This window comes from Pinus tabuliformis, chromosome 2_1 (assembly GCF_031772625.1).
Source record: "Pinus tabuliformis cultivar Carrire ecotype Pingquan chromosome 2_1, CPIR1, whole genome shotgun sequence".
NCBI classification, from domain to species: domain Eukaryota; kingdom Viridiplantae; phylum Streptophyta; class Pinopsida; order Pinales; family Pinaceae; genus Pinus; species Pinus tabuliformis.
Window position 1 is genome coordinate 615,097,085 of NC_142299.1, and position 10,854 is coordinate 615,107,938.

Consider the following 10,854-nt stretch of genomic DNA (forward strand, 5'->3'; position numbering starts at 1 on the left):
AATGTTGGTGGGTCCAACACTGTCAACACAATCCTTACTTATGTATCTACCTACTGTATTTTAGATATGCTAAAATATTAATTCTTTAGAATTAGGGGAGTCAATTACTAAACTGGATGGAGTTGAATTGTTATACAAGGAGTTATTTTACTGAGTAATAATAGGAATTTAATGATTGTATTTTTACCAACATGTTAATTTTCTCTACAACCATTATAAGTGTATTTTTTGTTAAGATCGATAAATTTAAAACATTAGAATTATGATATCTTCATAAATTTAAGAAAATATAAATATTCATAAACCATTAACATAAAAAATTACCATGTGAAAGAGAGATATTTGTCTTCCAGAAAATTTAATTGCATTAATCGACATGTAGATCCTTTTTTACAAAATATAGCAAAAAGGAGTCTAAACAAGGAACATCCAACCTTTGAACTTTAATCCCCACCCATTCTACAAGGAACTTATCCATTTATACTTTATGCTATAATTACAAATTCAATATGATAGTAACTCCTTTGTTGCTAGCTTGGCATTAAAACTTATTTGATGGTAACTGCTACTGACATGTCTTTCAGGCTGCGTGAATATTTAGGCTTTCAGGTGTTCAGGGACTTTCTATCTTCTGTAGCTATTTCTCCCATTTCAATTCTTGGTTGGATAACATTTTAATATTTTTTCTTCATGTTGGTGGCATAAAAGTCGAGTTGGACGACCACTCTGGAAAGAGAAATGATAATCTTATCCATCGAATCATCATCTACATTTGAAATTTTCTGAATTTATGTAACCACACAAGTATGGGATTTTGTTATCTCTTCAAGTTTTAGTTTTATAGGGGTAGTGATGGGAAAATCCTCTATGGTATAGAGGTCCCATTCCTCCATTAGTTCTGTAGCAGTAGCTCACATTTCCTTGGCCAAATTGGTAGCCTCATCTATAGCCATCCTAAATGCATCATGTTATGATTTCTAAACATTGAATAGAAACTAGTCTTTTTCCATTTTCTTTCTTATCAAGTCGAGGTAGTGAATCTAGAGTGTCCCAATTTTTCTTCTACTAATTAATGATTTGGTTCAAATCCTTGCTAGTTTTATTTTGGGCTTCTAATTGGACATTCTTATCATTGGTTATTTGCTCCAACTATATAAAGTACTTTTGTATTTCCCCCAAAATTCTTACAAAAGAGTGTTAAGAATTTTGAAGGTCATTGTTGATTTTGAGATACTATACATTAAGTATCTAAAGGCCAACTTGGGCCTTCTGGGCTTATTCAACCTCAATGTTAACTTCTTTCCCATGACGCGCCTTTAATAATTTTAACTTAGTAGTGTGAGCTTGTTTTAGTTGCACCACTTGCTGCTCATATTGAGCATTGGAGGACTCCAAGAGTGATGCACTATTCATCTAGCCTATTTTGGCACTTGAAATTCATTCGTTGTTTTTGTTCATTCAATTTTTATTTCAGTGATGTAATCCCTTGGGTTACTTCCTCCACATCCATAGATACAATTTGAGTAGTTGCCTTGTTTTCCATGTTTAGAGATCCTAGAAGAGGTGTAGTATCTACAATGGCCTTTTGATTTCTTTGGCTAGAAACACTCCATATTATTGTTTTTATGAGACCTTCTAAAATCACTTCTTCTCCTCCTATTTTTCCTATTTTTCTTCATTTAGGAACATTCCAAATGAAAACTTTTAAATATTTTTTCTAATAATAATCCACTAGTTCGATGACTTCATCGCTAAGATCCCTAGGATTATCAATAATAGGTGTAGTGATTTTTTCTTATGGATCAAAGGGACAAAGGAAATATGCTTCTAAGTAGAGATGGAGCTCTGCATCGAAGTACTTGTTGGATTTCTTTCCTTAGTAACCTTCTCTTGTTAAGAGGATTTGGAGGTAGGATATAGCTCATTTTCCTTACCAAACTCCTTTTTCTATATGTACAATTCTTATTGTTGTCCCTTTTTGATAGTGGTGGTTTGTTCTACTATCTTTGCTTCGACCTAGGATAACCTTTCCTATTATCTTTTGGCACGGTGGATTCAGTCAATGAACATCTAACATATCATGTGCATTCGTGGCATACTAAACAATACCCTTTATTTGACTACATATTGAAAAATACCTATGAAAATGATATTACTTACCTCCCTACCAGTATGAACCTAATACACCTTCCAAATTTTAAAAACCCCTACTTACATTAGATATTGTAGGTATCCATTTTTTCATTAACATTTTTTGTACCCCTTTATATTTTTCATTAACTTTGAGCTCTATTTTTTGTATCTTCCAAGATAAAAACCCTTCATCCCCTATTATATTCTCAATATATTATGTCATTTTTTCCTTAATATATATCCCCCCAATGTGAACAAATGTGGAATGGTATTTCTCCCTAGTGAAGCCCTTGTGTCTTCTAGTTTTGGCTTCAAGATGCTTCTTTTCTAAGGCCTCAACTTTATCTTTTCCTCCTCATCCTTCACTTTTCAAATTGTGCCTATCTTCAAATCTCAATGTTCTCTTTCTTTTTCTCTCTGCCCCTCTTCAAGATATTGGATTGGAGATAAGTCTTATTTCTCCCTTTCCTTGTTCATTTGCCTTTCCTCCTCATATGTTAGGATATCTTGAAATACCAAGTCATTGGGAGGTGACTTGTTCATTGTCTTGCAAAAGCTTCACTAACTTGCAATGATATTTAATTATTTCCTGAGGATGATGTCTCCTAAAAATACTAGTTAGGATTTTAATTTCCTTAAGACTGTTTTCCTCATGTTTTACTTGTGTGGATTTAGTTAGTACATAGTGGCCAATTCTAATAGGAAGGCTTGGTCATGATCTCTTAGAATTGTTATCCAAAATAAATGCTATTATTTATTTGATAGTTTAATCTCCTTGAATATCAATAAATTGGGAACTTCTTCTGGAATTTGGTGAGGATTTGTCGAAAAACCATACATATAGATATAGGTATAATGTTCTTTACAGTACCAATTCCCCAATCCTTTGAATTCTTTTATTTCCTCTTCATATATTCCTGGATCTGGAAAATCGAAGAGAATTTGATGCATTTAAGCCAACTATTGGTCATAAATATCATAGAAGAACTTGGGATAGTGGTTAGCCCATAACTCTTGACAATAAATATATATGTGTGGCATATTGGATTTCCAGCTCCAATTAATACTAGAGAACTCGTTCGCAACACAAAATGCATCTATTAGATATGCTAACATATAAAAAATGGGGCCCTAATTCTCTTGGGTTTCCTTTATCTAAAGAAGATCCTTAAATAATTTTGTCGATAATATGTTTGATAAATTAAATATGCGACCAGTGGAGACTATTTTTAATGCTAAAGGAAACCATTCAAATTTAAGGTGGAAAGCATTAAACTCACCATATATTCTGTTGATCATAATTGTCAGATGGTAGAATGTTGGGCGCAGGTGCTATATAGGATACTATTTGTTAGTGCAATCTTTGAATGAGTCATTTTCCCACCACCATTCTTTCATAATTTTCATGAATTTAGGATGCCTAGTGCAGAAATTGTCTAGGAATTGCTTATTCAACTCAAAATGTAGACTATTCATATGACAGATCTAACTAAAAACCTCAATCTTCAAGGAGTCTACGAATTCCCCTACATTATTGACTATGACTTCTTTATGCAAATCAACGTGTGCCACTTCCCATCTTCTAATGTTGTTGTACAACAAAATGGGTGGTATTGTAATTATACAATATGGCTAAAACTTCTTTGTGTTGCAAATGACATCGAAATCCTCATCATTTGTGGTAAGTTACGAGTTGGAATATGTCTGAACACCACCACCTCGCCCCCCCTCCCCATCCCCCAATATGAGTATAAATTGGATCCATTATAGACTTTGGTAACCATGAATTGGGTTTTAGTTACAAGTAGGTCTACTATAATGAGTTTTATGATATTGGTCTTTCATCCCTTGCCTTTACTTGTCCTTGAAATTTTATCATATTTTTATACATTCGAAACATGCATGCAATAAAAATATATGATTTTCAAAACATGCAACCTATTATTAAAATCATATGCAGAGAAAAATTTCTTACTCTATTAGAATCATACACAACACTAGTTAACCCTGAGATAGGAAGATAACTTTGCTACTGTAGGGAGATAGGGTTGAGGGAGGATTATGCAAATATGTGGCTTAGAATGAGTAAAGGTAGCATTTAAAGCCTTTACTTATAACAGCTAATGGTGACTGTGGGAAGGTGTTAATGAAACCACAAAAAGGTTTTAATGCAATTTGAGTAAGAAAGTGCTTTAATTCTAGCCATAAATATTGGATCAAGTGAGAACATGGGCTATAAATCAATTACACATAGAATGCATTAGCGAAATTTTTTTTAGAGGGAATTAATTGTTAGAGGCAACATTCACTAATAGGTCAATATCAAAATTTTGAAAATGAGGAATGGAGCAAAAAAAACAAAATGTAGAGAAATGACTAGTTAGGTTATCGACCTTGTGTTGGTAATTCTTTAAATGACTCACAATAATATCTATTGAGTTGTGTACCTGTTTAACCATAATTTTAGGGTAATCAAATACAAGTTAGGATTTTTACATCGAGATCAAATTATTTCCTTAGTCCTTTTATCAAGGATTGTATCTAGTAGTGTTGTTTGTGTATTCAAAATCTAATCTACAAGAAATAAGAGTTTTATTTCCCTTCAAATTTTTGAGAATGCATCTAGCACCTACACCCTCTTTGGATATGAAACCATAAAAAGATAATGACCAAAAATCAACATCTAAATTTACATCAACAACATTGGAATATAGTGCGGGATAGTTTGAGCCTAATATATGAGTACAATTGATTATTTTTTACTATCATCGTGAATCCACATATGGGGAGAAACTAGCCTGAAAGTCTTTGAAAAAAGTGTCCATACAAAAATTTCAAGTATAAAGTCATTGAACTGTACAAGTTCGTTCAGGGCCTCTAGATCAGTCACTACATGTTTCATATATCTCTCTCACTCTGCCCATATCTTATACTCTTTCCCTTTATAAGTTAATTATAGATGGGACTAATCAGTAGAGAAACATTTGTTTTATTTGGATGACCAGTTGTGGCTGAGAAACAAACCATAGTGATCAGGGTTATCTACTACAAATATTTCAATGGTTTGGAAAAACTAAGCATTAGAGGCTAGTCTGATGAGAAAATTTGAGAGGATTCCTAGCACCATAATTTTAGTGTAATATCCCAAATGGAATATTTGGCTAATTTCAACAAATTTCTTCCTAAAATGAAATTACATCCATTTAACATGAAATTGTTAGTAGAATATGACAAGTAAAAACATGGCACCTAAAATAACACGATAAATGGAAGCAAGCTCAACTTTATTTTATTATTTTGCATAAGATTACATAAACATAGCTGAGATTAATAAGTTGGCCTCCATATAATCTACTTCAATGCTAACCTGACCTCCAAACTGTAATTGAGAATCACCCAAATTGGAGCTTTGTGTGGTCCCCAATCCAATGCCCAAAAACACTATTGTCGATATGCTCTCCAAGATACCCACTAAATCACCATGATATTATTGGTTGAAACCTCCTCAAGAGTGTTTGGATTCCATCCAACACATAATAAAAAACATGATGGTTTATGTCATAGGGCTATAGAAGTTGGGAACTAGGTTATCCAAACCTCACCAAAGACAACATGCATAAATCCAAGATGTCCTCAAATGGTCTCCTCCTCCTCTTTTATATATCTCATGTACCCCTCTAGAATCCTTTCTTTTATTATTATTTTAATCACTTAGTACATTTTGCCTCCATTTAATTAATTAAAATGCCCTTTTAATTAACGAAAATGGTAAATCGACCACCATCACTACTCAGGCCACTCAATTTCACTTCCCACTATCTCATCCTATAGATTTTCTCATTCCAATTCCAATGAGCTATTACACTAAGATGTTACATCAAGTATTCATCCTGGAATACCACCTTAAGAATATCTAATGGAGTTAGGCTCAATAATAACCCCATTTTCAAAATTTGTTGGAATGCTATAAAATAAAAGGAAATTTGTGCAGATGATGGAATATGCCAAGTGAATGTAGTCCCATAAGACCTCCTAAAAACCAAATAAATCCCCTCGAGAAGCCCCTGGGCCTGCTGATGGATTAAATCTACTCTCGTGACCTAGCTGCCTCCAAACTTAGAAGTCCATCCTGACTATGCTATAAGGAAAGCCAAAAAAAGGAACATGACATATCCTACTGCCCCAACATTTATTTCCCTCAAGAAATCCATATATGTCGACCAATCTAGTTGTCTTGTGTAATTGGAAACAAATACGTAGAACCCATATAAAACAATGGGTGATATGATGCCTCTATGCTACCAAACCATGAAAGGATCCCTTAATGATTAGATCCCTGACTAAACTTTTATTTGTCTTTCCATCAACATATCCCCTTGGATCCCAGTGCCATGATTGTTAATCATCAACACCCCTATCCCATGTCTCTAATTGCGCTTTGTCTTCAGTTGTAGATTCTACTCCATCAACTGAATACTAACTCATCACTTCTCTCCAATCAAACCTCTGGCAAAAACAAATGCTAATCCTACTCTATTGATGTTGGGTTGGAATGTTGAAGAGTTGTCAACATATATCCCATTACCAAAAAAAACATGCAGTATCCCTCATATGTAAGGGATCCTGTTGCACTATGCCCCTGTCTACAAATATCGCTCCATCAATAGGGTACCAACTCATGATCTCTCGCAAATCCATCTCATGGAAAGAATATAATGAATGGACACCTATGTATAGAACAAGTCTACTAGGCAAATGCTAGTCCATGCTCAACTCCTATTTCTCTGACCGATCAACCAACAAGGAAAACTTTACCCCTTTCTCTTGGAAAGATAAAGGTGGGCAAAGAGTGCCACAATATAACACCCTCCTCCCACATCTACCCAAGTAACTGGCCAACCAGGGTAAACATGTGACGAGAGGCTACAATGATGGGATTAAACCTCCTAGGTGACCTTAATAAAGTGGAATAGATGGAAAAACACTACAAATACCTTCCACATCAGCACTAGAACTCCTAAGAACCATCCCAACTACTCAGGTAGCCAACCCCTAAGAACAACTAAGTTTTTAGACCATTAAAATAATAAAAGCTCCCTTGATATGGTCATGCATGTATCCAGAAGGCTCTCGACGCTCCCACAAGATGGTATGCCAACATCTAAGGACTTTTCTACCCAGTTTTGTGCTTGCGCCCCTGGGATTTGAGCCACTTTTTAAGGCCCAAAGCCCAGGTCACTGGCCATAACTAAATGACACCTTAACAACAAAAAGATAATAGTGGAATGATGATACAAATGCAATTACTTGAACAAGTTTTTGGCTTAACCTCTACTAACCATGGCATGCATTTCGTCAAACATATCACAAATATGTAATCTACAGGAGTAAACAACAAATCTAAGCATAGGGGTCTCATACTTATCTGAGAATCACTAAGAAGTATTGTTCCCTTATATAATTAGATGCATTATCTTTTTTTGCTAAAGCAAGAGTCGTACCTTCTATTCATTTGAAACAAAGAAACAAATTACATATGTTACAACAAACCCAAAGTACTTGAGGGACATAGAGTTAACTACCCACTCAGGGCTTAAGGCACTGAGCCAAAGGCTTAACATCTAGGCCACAGGCCCACAAACCTAACTACAAGTTCTTCAAACTACAAACAAACACCTGGACCATTTGATCCGTCTTCAAAGATCTAATAGATGAGGCGCATATTGGATAAAAAACAGGCACATTATTTGGTTCTAAAAATGGACCCGATGAGGAAATAGAAACCAAACTATACGGATTTCGGGTCCGAATGGGGGAATAAACTTTGCGCATGTAATCCACCCAAAATCCACCGATTCCAACCTAGAAGCTAAACATGCACGGAAGATATTATTGAATCCGGACCCGAAATCAATTACCACCATAATTTAGGTTCAATTTAGGTCCGATGTGCAAAGTAACCACCTTGCAAGTTGCCTTGTGAAATCCATAGGATTTCCGCGAAACTACTTAACTGCAAGTACTTTAAATCAATGGCAGAGAATTCAGTTTTCATTGAGTGTAGGGTGCAAATTAACATCTGCCTGATGACGAGTTCTAGTTGCTAGTTCCCTCCCGTGGCCCCAATGACCATGCACTGCTTCACCATAAAAGAGCGAACTTCCCTTGAAACCTTTAGTCAACATGCTATCAGTTTCCCCTGCTTTGATAGAGCTCCCTGTTCACATTCGCTTGTCTGATACATTCTTCCCTTAATCTGCCATGGGGTATCTCTATCCAATCATAAACTTTATTGCTCTTGGTCTAATGCACACCCTCATTAGCAAGTAAGTCTGCTACTTTGTTGGTAGTATGATGCACATGAGTAAAACTTATGGTTCTCATGTTCTGTAGGTGAGAATGAATTTGTTGATATACTTGCAGAAGCTGCCAACGTTTCGAGACTTTCTCTGGAGAAGAACCATAGCAAATTCTCTTAACCAAATTAATAATTAATTCAGAATCAGCTTCAATTATGATATTCTAAAGATTTGAGTTTTTCAAGATTTCTAGACTTTGCTCAAGGGCCATAAGCTCTGCCATATTATTAGTGTATTTACCCAAATGGCTATGAAAGAGGGTTTTTATATACCCATTTTCATCTCTTATTACTCCTCCATACCCCGCCATGCCTGGATTTCCTTTAGAGGCCCCATCTATATTGCATTTTAAGAATCCCTGGGGGGGAGGCTGCTAGAAATCCTTATCATAATTTATATGACTTACATTCCTGTTTTTTCCCTGTGGGGTAAGCCCCTGAAGACCCAATTGCAGAAGAATCTATACATCCTTATCTTTAGTTCAGTCTTCAGGGGTTCTTTAATGAGGGTCCCTACTATCTCCTTGAGCTATCTTAATATCTGAGCCATGATGTTTTGGGGAGAACCTTTCCTATTCTTGAATATTCTGTTGTTGCATTCTTTCTAGACATCCCATATTAGAAAGCTTGGAATTAATGCCCAAGCATTTTTTATTGTTTCGCTATTAGAGAAATTTCTCCTCCACTTCTTCAAAGTGCCGGTAATGCTGCCCAAGTCCCTATCTATTTTTTGAATATTGAAGCTACTCCATTCCACAAGGTGGAAGTGAAAGGGCAGATGTTGAGTAGGTGATCCATGGTTTCTTCTTGTGATTCACATAATTGACATATGGATGGACCATATACCCCTCTTTTCCTAAGATTCTCCCTGGTCAAATTTTTTTTATGTTGCACTAACCACGTGAATAGTTTGATTTTCATCCAACTTTGGTTTTTCCATAGGTCCTTCCAAACAACGTCAGGGTTTGGGAAGTCAAGTCCGAGGGCTATACGCTTGGCCTCTTTGATGTTAAAGTTACCTTCATTGTTATTGCCCCATCTCAGCTGGTATGAATCTGCTGAAGTCAAAATCTTTCTTTGTTCCAAGATATTCAATAGAGCTTTTGCTTGTGCCTTCAACGGGGAGTCCTCACTATAAACTAGGGTCTTCCATGATCTCCATTTTTCTTCCCTTCTTTCCAAATCCCAAAGTCTTTTACCCTGTGTAACCCCTTGTTTCCAGTATCGTTCTTCAGACTGGCGAATTCTTCTTTTAACAGTTTAGGTTCCTGTTGCTAGTTATCTTCCCAGAACCAAGAAAGGTTTCCATCTCTTCTTTCCCAGAAACTATCTTTTTGCATAATGGCTCTATTTTCCCAAGTTTTTTTCCATATGTGGGAGGCTTCGACGAGCCCAAACATTCTAATGTGGTCCATTTCTAGCCAATTGATTTCATATTTCTGTTTCCAAATTTGGGCCCAAGGGGAAACTGAATCTTTTAGCCATCTCCACCATAGCTTAGCCCCCAGAACTTTTTTTAGCATTTTAGGATCATCCAGCCCCAAACCACCATGGGTATTGCGTTTACAGATCTTTTCCCAGGCCACCAAGGCCCATTTTTTCTTCCTCCCCTTTGCCCCAAAGAAAGTATCTTTGGATATTTCTGCATTGTTGCATGATTCCTTTAGGATCTGGAGGGCTGAGAACATAAAAATGGGAATAGTTTGAAGGACAGCTTTGGTGAGCACTAACCTTCCTGCTAAGTTCAAAGACCTATTAGTCCATTTCCTAATTTTGTCCTGTAGCTTATTAGTCACCGGTTCCCAAACTGTCTTGCTCAGAGGTTTGTCTGTTAGTGGTACTCCCAAATACTTGGATGGTAACAAATCTATTTGAAAGCCTAAAATTCTAGATATATTTTTTTGAATAGCAATGTTAGTGTTAGAAAAGAAAATCTTTGATTTGGTAAGGCTTACCTCGGTGCCTGCAGCCATTACAAAGAATTTCATGATTTGTTTGTAGGCTAGAGCTTCCTTCACCATAGGTATACCCTGCAGCATGGTATCATCCACAAATTTTTGATGGGTTAAAGCCTCTCCATTCATGGTGAGTTTGAGACCTTGAATTTCGCCTTCTGCTTTGGCTGAATTGATAGCTTTGCCAAGCCCTTCCATCATGAGAATAAAGAGGAAGGGTGGGAGTGGATCCCCTTGTCTGAGACCTCTTGAAGGGTTAAAGGTTTTGGATGGTGAGCCATTCACCAGTATCGAAAAACTCAAGGTAGTAACAAGGGCCATAACCCATCGTACCCAATTATGGTCAAAGCCATAAGCTATAAGAACTCTTCTGATGTAAGTCCAACTTAGTTTATCATAAGCCTTTGC

At 36.2% G+C, this 10,854-nt stretch overlaps 1 pseudogene; it reads right to left on the reverse strand.

Annotated features, from left to right (window-relative positions):
* The window catches only part of LOC149202020 (protein CHROMATIN REMODELING 20-like), a 95,816-nt pseudogene extending 85,172 nt beyond the window's left edge, over positions 1-10,644 (reverse strand).
* Positions 10,645-10,854: the final 210 nt, after the last annotated feature.